Genomic DNA, 10794 nt, shown 5'->3' with positions numbered 1-10794 from the left:
CAGCCGGTATGCCGAGATCATGATGAATTGGAGGGAAGGCATCGCCACCACCGCAACCAGGAGAGGCGTAGCATCCTGCCGCGGCCTGCGGACCTAGAGGGTGAAAGGCCGTGTCCTGGTCATGGGAGTCATGAGGAGGATGTCCCCTGGGGGACAGGGGGGCATCCTCCATCTCCACCTCAGCCTCATCTTCGTGCAGTGATGGCCCAGCCGGCGTAGCCACAACCTTCTTAGACCCGGTGATTGACCATAGGAACTTGGGGTTAGAGACCGGAGACAATTGGTGGCGATTGAGATTCGTCATGGTAAATAGGACTGCTGCTTTCTTCAGGGCGGGGTCTGCTGCAATGAGTCTGTTTATCGCCTCCGCCTCCGACCCGATGACCGAGGGATCAGCAAATTGCCCTGCAAGAACCGCACCAATATCAGTACAAGCGAGAGTGCAAAATGGTGAGTTCTAATAAGAAAAAGAAAAAGACTGGATACTTACTAGGTTCAGCGCGAAAGCCTTCACGAACTGAAAGAGGCCCCTGTACCCAGAAAAAATCCTGTTTCCAGGACCCTGGGTTAGACACTGAGCCATCTATCAAGGGTAGCTCACTATTGGCCTTCTGCAAGTAATAGAAGCCCTTGGAATTGTGCACCCCAATAAGGTTGTACAAGGAATGCACCTCTTGCGCCGTCGGGGCGCGTTGCTCATTATTCTTGAACCAAAGAAAGAGGCAACTTAAAGTCAACCAACTGTTGGGTGACAGTTGGAGAGGGGCCAAATCAAAATAGTTGAGAACCGCCACAAAGAACGGGTGTAGAGGAACGGTGCCACCCGCCTTCATAATCTGCTCACTCAAAGCCACAAAGCCCTTCTCAGGGCGGTCGGCCCGGCAGGTCTCCTGAGGAACATGCAAGGCGTATTCTGGAGGAGTTCGGTAGCGCTTCACGATGGTCTTCAGTTTGTTCGAAGACATATTGGACACTAGGCTGGACGCCAGTAGGGGGGCGTCGTCTTCTTCCTGGACGGACACCTGTCTGCGTACCTTCGACATATCTGCAAAATCAAAAGAAACATGTGAGGAAGAGGCAGAGCACTTAACCCTCCATTTTCTCTTCCTAGCAAGGGTTTTCCATCGAGGGAGCGATGGCGGAAGCGCTAAGCCAGGATCAACGGAGACTAGGGGCTGAGGAGAGGAGTTGATAGCCCCGTGATCGTCATCAGGCGAAGGGGGAGTGGGAGGTTCTGGCGGAATGTGTCCCTCCATAAACTCTAACTCCCACCGCAATTCAAAAAGAGCCGTCCTAAGACGCGCTATATGGTCGCTAAGGCCCGGGGGTGAAGGTCCTCCGTCTCCCCTCGACACCGAGTCAATTTCGCTCTCTACCACCCAAATTTTATGCCTAAGATCAGCCATGCACTCGAGGTGGCGAATGCGGGCTTGCCTCAAAGACTCATAGTCCTGGTAAGGGCTGCCCTCAGGGGACTCAGGATCTGAAGACAGGTCGATAAACTCAGCCCTCGAGGGTATGTCGGACGGGCCCTCACTGGCCATGAAACCGCGTCCCAACAGCAAAAAGGGGGTCACGTTTAAACAAGGGGAAGACTACAAAACACAAAGGAACAGGCTTAATACCCCTAGGTGCAAACGCCCTAAATGGACTACTACAAGGGACATGTATAAAAAGAAAGAGGAGGGGCGCGCGTGTGGTCAAAACAAGCTCGGGCTAACGTACCCCACCCCAAGTATTGTTGGTCTGAATCCGATAAAATAAGTAAATAAACAGGAGAAGAAAAGAAAATATACCTCAAGCAATTGAAAGAACGAAGTCGGAGTCCAAGGAAAGTTGGGAGGCAAAAAGTACCAAAGCGTTGAAAATGCGCGTCTGCAAGAGTTAATCAGAAAAGTGTGTTAGCCCAAAAATGTACACACCAAGAAATTAGCTAAAAATAAAAAAAAAAATAAAAAATAAAAAAATAAAAAAAAAATAAAAATGAATGGAAAAGTGATGAAATTGTAGAGAAAGTGTAGTTGTGGGGGGTTGAACCCTTTACCTTTTGGGAGGAGCAAGGGTCTAACTACCACTAAGCCAAGGAGGTAAGATGTGAAATATTAAGCCATGCATGACGGCCTATTTATAGGAACCAAGATGAATAGTCTACAAGAGCACCTAAAGGCCCTCTCCTAGACTAGGGGGGGCAAGTGTTGATGCTCATAATCTCATCAAGAGAAAATATAAGGCCGTCTAAGGCGTCCCATGCGCGAGGCCAAGAGGGGCCGCGAGGCCGACTACGGCGCCCCATGCGCGAGGCCAAGAGGGGCCGCGAGGCCGTCTACGGCGCCCCATGCGCGAGGCCAAGAAGGGTCGCGAGGCCGTCTACGGCATCCCATGCGCGAGGCCAAGGAAGGAATCGCGAGGCCGTCTAAGGCGTCCCATGCGCGAGGCCATGAGGGGTCGCGAGGCCGTCTACGGCGCCCCATGCGCGAGGCCAAGAGGGGGTCGCGAGGCCGTCTAAGGCGCCCCATGCGCGAGGCCATGAGGGGATCGCGAGGCCGTCTAAGGCGTCCCATGCGCGAGGCCATAGGGGGGTCGCGAGGCCGTCTAAGGCGTCCCATGCGCGAGGCCATGAGGGGCCGCGAGGCCGTCTACGGCGCCCCATGCGCGAGGCCAAGAGGGGGTCGCGAGGCCGTCTAAGGCGCCCCATGCGCAAGGCCATGAGGGGGTCGCGAGGCTGTCTAAGGTGTCCCATGCGCGAGGCCATGAGGGGCCGCGAGGCCGTCTACGGCGCCCCATGCGCGAGGCCAAGAGGGGGTCGCGAGGCCGTCTAAGGCGCCCCATGCGCGAGGCCATGAGGGGGTCGCGAGGCTGTCTAAGGTGTCCCATGCGCGAGGCCATGAGGGGCCGCGAGGCCGTCTACGGCGCCCCATGCGCGAGGCCAAGAGGGGGTCGCGAGGCCGTCTAAGGCGCCCCATGCACGAGGCCATGAGGGGGTCGCGAGGCCGTCTAAGGTGTCCCATGTGCGGGACCATGAGGGGTCGCGAGGCCGTCTATGGCGCCCCATGCGCGAGGCCAAGAGGGGGTCGCGAGGCCGTCTACGGCGTCCCAGGCGCAAGGCCAATAGGGGCCACGGGGCCGTCTACGGCGCCCCATGCGCGAGGCCGTGCAAGGTCCCGCGCGCGCACGCCCCGGGAGGTCCATCAGCCCATAATCTTCTCAGGAGGCCGACGCCCCATGACTTAACGTGTATGGGCCCAAGACCCCTATTCAACGCCACGGCCAATACGGACACCGAAGATCCCCTTTTTCACACTTCAAAGTCCCTATGCTTAGTGTGAGTCAAAGGAGACATGTTTGTACGACCAGGTACCAGGTACGGATGCCAGTACCAGTGAGGATCGTGGTCCGTACGTCTACGGCCATAGGTCAGAGCCGACACCACTACCTCCTGCGCCAACACGCCTGCTACCACGCCTCAGGAAGGGGTACAGACAAGTAGTGGAGACATCCTCCTGACACCTGCTCCTGTACGGGATGTACAGCCACACCCTCTGAAGCCACTTCCCTGGTACAGTACGTTTGTACCTCTTGGTCCCCTGGACCACTATGTACCTAAGGCCATTAGAGCCTACTATAAATGGAATTCCAAGGCCACCTGAGAGGGGGTTGGAAAATTTTACTGTAACAGAGACATTAGTGTGAATGAGATACTGAATTCTCCATTGTTGTTACTCCATTATTCTTGAGTCATCGTTCAAGTTTTCATAGCTTTCGAATTAGCAATTTCAATTCGATAATTTTTCCAACTTAACTTCGTTGACGAGTTCTCACCGTCAACAGTTCATTTAAATTTGGGAAATGTGATAGAAATAAGAGAAATGCTGCTCAATTTTTTTTTTAATTTAGTAATATGAGAATTATGCATATTTGATTGATATATTGAATACTTTTGTGTATATTATGTGTTGTATACATGTATGTTTTAAAATTTGGGAAATGTGATAGAAATAGGGGAAATGCAGCCCAAATATTTTCGACATATTGTTTCCTTTATTTACTTGTCTATTAGGTAATTCATAAACCTAATTATTAATGTTTGTTGCTTTGTTTGTTTGATTTTTTTTGTTTGTGTGAAGTTTGAAAATGGATGGAGACTAGATGTCAGCGGATAGGTTAATAGTGAAATATAGGAATGGAGTTGAGTTTTTCTTAAATAGTTTAAGAATAGAGCTGTAACTCCCTGGATAGCCAAGACCGTTACACTGTGTGTTTATAAAGGTGCTGGACTTGCTAATCAAGTCATTTAAGTAAAAACGTGTTACTGAAACTATAATGGAACTAGGGTTAAAAGATTTTGGTCTCAAAAGCCCCATTTCTTATAAATAAACATTTTCTGTTTACACGGGATCCCAAAAATAATAAGATTAAAACCATTTACAAAGATTCAAGATTTAAATACTAGCCACTCTAAGGCTAAACAGACTGTTAAGCATTCCTTGTCCTGATCCACTCCTCGGCCATGGCGGCCGAACAGCTGGCTATGTACATTCAGCCCCGTAGCTCTCCGTCTCAAGATTGGTCCAACTTGCCTTTGCATTTACCTGCACCACGTAGCACCCATGAGCCAAGGCCCAGCAAGAAAACACAATAACAAAGCATAATCAATCAACAGATAGTCAAATATCTCATATCGCATAAGCATGTACTTATCAGTTTAAGCATTCATGACAATCAAGTGTTCATCATACCAAGTATATCAATTCATATCAATAATCAATCCACATATGATAACTAGGGTTAGCGCCCTTAGGCCACACCCTCTGTTTATCCCACTGACTCCGGCCCCCTTAAACCGAGCTCAGTGAATATTAAGCTGTCCTCAGCTACCAGTGGCCAAGTCGCGCCCTGTGTGCAAATGTTGTATACGGCACCCTTAGGTCGTTTATCACATGTCCCATGGAATAATACCATCTTTGACATTATACAGATATGGGGAGCACTTAGTCCCATCACAAACACATAACCGGGTGCAGTTTTCTTACCTTTAAATTCGCTAGCTTCGTTCGCATTGATCCTTGAGCACGATCCCTCTTGAGCCCTAGCACACACCTAGTCACAACCATAGATCAGAATCATCACCAACCTCAAGTCCAAAACCTAACCTCGGATCCACTCCCGAGCCCTCGGGAAGCCCCAATTCCACCAAACGGGGTGGTGGAATCGAACCCCGAACCCCCGGGCAAAAACCCTTGAAGATAACTCAAAAACCCCTTTCTAGAAACAGGGTAGCGCTACAGCGCTCTAAGGAGGGCGCTACAGCGCTACAAACAAAGCCTGAAATCGTCCCAGGGTAAATGGCCTAGCGCTACAGCGCCCAAAGGCTAGCGTTGTAGCGCTAGTCACAGAACAGCAAATGCTGTTTTTCCCTCCTTCGATTTTTCCCAAGCCAAACCTTACCAAAACTTCTCCAAACTTTAAACAAACTTAGAATCAAGCTTATCAACATGGAAAACTCATACCAAGCATCCCAACCACACAAAACTTAAGCACATGCACCCCTAATCCAAGATTTCACCATAGCTGAACCTAAAACTCAGAAACTCAGCAAAACCACAGAAATCACAAAGCTTGAAACTAAAGTTCCTTACCTATGATGGATGAGCTTAGCTTAGGTTATCTCCCACTCTTGCTTAGCCTTCACCTCCTAAAATCCCCAGCTTCAACTCCCTAAGATTCCCACAGAACCTTGCTTAGGAAAACTAGCTCAACACCAACACCAAAAACTGAATATTAACCTCAAAGTCTTACCTCAAGTGGATGAATTGCTCTGCCAATTCCTCAAGCTAGAACAGTGAGCCTAGCCTCTAGCTCTTGCCCAAACTCCTCCTGAGTTTTTGCTCCAAAAGACCCCAAGAAATAGTGAAGAAATCCCAAACCGACCTTGGAAATGCCCTGTTTTTCTTTCCCTTTTCTTTCCCTTCTTTTCCTTTCTTTTCTTTCCTTTCTTTCCTTCAGAATTTCCAGCCCTTTCTACACTTCCCACTACGGCATAAAGCCTAAGTAATACCTATCCTTTATAAGCCAAATGACCACAATACCCTCCCATAGTTTCCTAAGCCTTTTAATCAACCTAGGGGTATTTTGGTCATTTCACCCAATTCCCGCTAATTCCTCGAGTGTCTCTAATATTTTATGCTTCCTTCCCGATACCTAATTAATCATCAATTATATTCCTCAATGTCAAAATTGACCCCAATATATTTTCTAAATTCCCATTTATACCGCCAGGCTCACCTTGAGCTGGGTATAAATCCCCGCCATGACTTTTTTGCTAACCCGCTCACTAGGATCGTCTCAAATCACAGATCACAAATATATCCACATAATAATGTGGTCTCAACAATTATCACATATATATACAGTTATGCCCTCAACGGGCCAAAATTACAATTATGCCCTTTCTAACCTAATCAGGGCCTACATGCATACTAATACACACAGTCATGCATCTCAGATATTCAAATAGTCATATAGCATACTTTTAATCATTAAATCACATATATTCCAATTATGCCCTCCCGGCACACTAATTAAGGCCCTTAAGCCTTATTAGTAAATTTGGGTCGTTAAAAGAGCACCATATACAACTGATGAAATCAAAGAGATTCGGGATGAGTGGAATGAATCAATTTTGGCATATCTCAGTTAGCAAATTAGCAAGTTTAGTGAGGAAACTTTAGTTTAAGCGTTTAATGCTTAGAAATTTAAAATACAATAGTTATAACTATAAACATAGATTAACTTTGAAATCTGAATTACTTTTGTAGATTTTAATAACAAATGTTAACTATAAAAATGTTTTTATTTATTTATGGTGTTTTTTATTTATGTTTACACTGCTGTTTTCTATTTTTGTTGTTGTTTTTCTATTCCTGTTGCTGTTTTTTTATCAAATAGGCCAAGGGAATTGACATAAAAATTTTTAGTTTTCCTGGTTAAAACATTATGTGGCAGTTCCTAACTGACCCAAAAAATAACATTTTTTAGCTTTTTTGGCAGTGGAGCACTGATGCAAACTAGCCTGGCATTCGCGTCAGTGGGACACTGATGCAAACCTGGCATTTGTGCCTGGCATTCACGTCAGTGGAGCACTGATGCAAACCTGGCATTTGTATTAATGCCCCACTGACACAAATGTCAGGTTTGCATGAATGCTCCACTGACGCGAATGCCAGGCTAGTTTGTGTCATAGGATTTCACATTACTTTTACAATTGACGCAAAAAATCAATTGTGGCAGTTGGGAACTGACGCAAATAACATTTTTTGTAGTAGTGTGCCTTAAGGTTTGGGTTTGATGCCTCGAACAACAAGGCTGAGTACGAGGCTCTCATTGCTGGACTTCGAGTGGCCCTAGAGCTCAAGGCCGAGAGCCTTGAGATCTTCAATGACTCTTAGCTCGTAGTAAATCGGGTCCTCGAAGAGTATCAGGCCCAGTGAACAAAGATGGTTGCTTACTTAGCTAAGGCCCAAGAAATGCTACACAGCTTCAAAAAGTTTTCCATCCAACAAGTGCCATGGGAACAAAATTCTAACGTTGATGCTCTGGCCAATGCTACCACCAAGGACGTTGAGTTGATCAATGTGGTCCCGATTGACTACTTGGCTGCTCAAGCATCTCAGGCCCCGAGTAGGTAGAAGTAGTCCAGCCTCAAGATGGATGGATGGAGCCTATTGTAAAGTACCTAGTCTTCAGAGCCTATTCTGAAGTACCTAGTCTAGCCTCAAGTGTTGTATATAATAGAGATTATATATGATAGGACCAATAAGAATTAATTATCTTTATAAACTTGTCATTTAACATAAAGATTTGATTCTTATCATAATAGATGATCATTTGGAGATCAGTCTGAATCCTAAGTATTCATGAACTCTTGTTTGTGTTTATTGGACCTTTTGATTCGCTTGTTAAGGTTTCTCAGTATAATGAGACTAATGACTTTTGTTTTGGAGATTCAATATCATGAATGGCTGGGAACATGAATTACAATAATGGAATCTGTACTTTCCTCATGGATCGAATATTGTGTAGTTCTGGAACTGAATAGTTATTGAGCTCAAATCTATAATTTGATTATAGATTAATTATTCGCTAGTGAATTAATGGTACTTAAGGATCAAGAGGTAATTAAAAAGGTAAAATGGTAATCTTGACCAGCACTAATTAACGAACCAATAAATGAAGGGCAGAATTACATTTATTGATTATATCAACGGACTACAAGAGAAAACTCTGTAAATTGATAACTTCATTTTAGGGTCATTTTAGAAGGTGTTTTTGTGGTAATCTTGAGTGTTTATGTGTGTTTTGTGCAAGATTACGCTTTTGTTTGTCTTTGTTGTAGGTTGGTGTGATGAATCACGACAAAAATGTAAAAAGAAGCTAAAATGGTGGGAAAACGAGGCTTTTGGAGGTTATTGGACTAAAAATGATACCAAGGATGCTTAAAGGACAGGTTTTGATGAAGAGATGAGCTGAACGATCAAATCTGAGAAAAAATTTAATTAAAGTTGCGACTTGGACTTATAAGTCGTGACTTGAGGTGAAGTCAGAAGAGCATATGTTTGCTGGAAAGAGTTAGTGTCACGACTTGGGCTTACAAGCCGCAACTCAAGAAGGGAAACAGAGGCTTAGCTAAGGGGAAATGCAGACACAGACCGCAACTTGAGAATCTTAAGTTGTAGCGCCTAAAGACATTATACGAAAAGAAAAGGGCTTAAAATAGACACGGGCCGCGACTCAAAAAAGGCCAAGTCGCGGCCTGCACATGGAAAAACTCAGCTTCTTTTAATCTTTTACTATAAATTCTTGTTTAGGGTTTAATTAAGTCATTAGGTCAGTTTTTAATTACGTTTTTTAGAGACTAATTGTGGTTCTTAGGTTAAAAATTCTGCAGTTTCATATTTATATTTCTTCTTCAAGTTTATGAATCTTATGTTTTTGAATAATTATTTTGTTGATTTAATCATGTCTGATATGAACTAAACAATTTTTATCTAGGGTTTAATGTAGTCACTTGGATTTTTATCTAATTGAATTATGATGTTCTTTTGATTTTTCTTCTCTATTCTAATCTATAAAATGTGTGTTTAATGCTAGTAAATACTTGATCACTATTTGCTTGATTTAATGATTTTGATTCAAAATTCGAAAGATGAGAATTGAATATGCTATCATTATATAGACATAGGTTGCATATTGGACGAAAGTACCTGTATGACTTGTGTAGTAATTAGGTTTCCATGCTTAATGCCTTCTATATGTTTAAGTTTATCACAGAGATGTAGAAAACCTGCATATAGGCTGAGATCTTATATCATGAAAAAGAATAGGAATCGATTTATGTTAACCTGCTATTAGAATAGAAAGAAAGAAATCTAGAATTGATTAATACAATTAGTAGAATGAAAAGTTGATGAAATTAACACCCTAGGTCTTTTTCATAGTGATTTTAATCTTTCATTTAGTTGTTTTTATTTAAAGTATTTTCAAATTTAAAACTAAATTCAAAAATCAAATTCTTAGTTGCTAAATAGAAATTTAAAGAACAATTAGTGGTACTTGGAAGATAGTCTTCGAGGGAACGATACTTTACTTATCATATATTACTTGAATCCATTGTGTGCACTTGCATATATACATATTTTCACAATTAAGTTTTTGGCGCCATTGCCGGGGACTAAATTTCCAATATCATAGTAAATTGTTATTTGTTCTAATTTGGTATTTTTTTTTAATATTTAATATTTATTTGGATAAATGTTATATTGTGTTTCAGGAATTGTTGGTATATGCAAGGAAGTAGACAAAAGGAAATCATACCAATAGATCTTGAAATTAAGAAAACGTGTAGAAAGAATCGCAAGATAAAGAAAATGCTGGACTTTACCATGGCTGAGAACGCAAATAATGTTGTCAACAATAATGTCAATATGGGTAATGCAGCTGAAGTTGATCCACCATTAAGGAGTTATGTTCTCCCTACTATTACGGGGATACATTCAAGCATTCGTCCTCCAACTGTTAAGGCTAATAATTTTGAGATCAAACCCTCAATTATTCAGATGGTGCAAAACTGTGTACAATTTGGGGGGTTACCGAGTGAGGATCCAAATCTACATATCACAAACTTTTTGGAGTTATGTGCGACATTTAAAATGAATGGGGTGAGTAATGATGATGTACGATTGAGACTATTCACATTTTCACTAAGGGACAGAGCTAAGAGTTGGTTGAATTCGTTACAAACCAATTCTATACTTACTTGGGAAGATTTGGCTTAGAAGTTTCTTGGTAAATATTTTCCTCCTACTAAGTCAGCCATAATTAGAGGAGAGATTAACAACTTCCATGAAATGGATGGGGAGTCTTTGTATGATGCATGGGAACGATTTAAGGAATTGCAAAGGAGATGCCCACATCATGGAATAGAGAAGTCGCTATTAGTTCATACTTTTTACAATGGTTTGGGAGGAAATACAAGAACGATAATAGATGCAGCATCAGGAGGGGCGTTTATGAGAAAAAGTGCGAATGAAGCGTACGAGCTGTTGGAAGAGATGGCTATGAATAATCATAATTGGCCTACTAAGCGAGATAATAAGAAAGTAGCGGGAGTCTTAGAAGTTGATCCAATAGCGCTATTGACTGCTCAAGTTGCATCTCTAACCAAACAACTGCAGCAAACTAATCTCACCACACAAGCAATGCAAGTACAGAATGTCATGAGTTGTGAGATTTGTGGAG

General features: G+C 43.4%; 1 non-coding gene across 1 annotated transcript; it reads right to left on the bottom strand.

Moving 5' to 3' along the window:
* Positions 1-10370: 10370 nt before the first annotated feature.
* Positions 10371-10477, bottom strand: LOC133802860 (small nucleolar RNA R71). The gene has a single exon (XR_009877608.1). It is a non-coding gene; the product is annotated as a small nucleolar RNA R71 (small nucleolar RNA).
* Positions 10478-10794: the final 317 nt, after the last annotated feature.

This window comes from Humulus lupulus, chromosome 9 (assembly GCF_963169125.1).
Source record: "Humulus lupulus chromosome 9, drHumLupu1.1, whole genome shotgun sequence".
NCBI lineage: Eukaryota > Viridiplantae > Streptophyta > Magnoliopsida > Rosales > Cannabaceae > Humulus > Humulus lupulus.
This window is presented reverse-complemented; position numbering and strand designations above follow the sequence as displayed.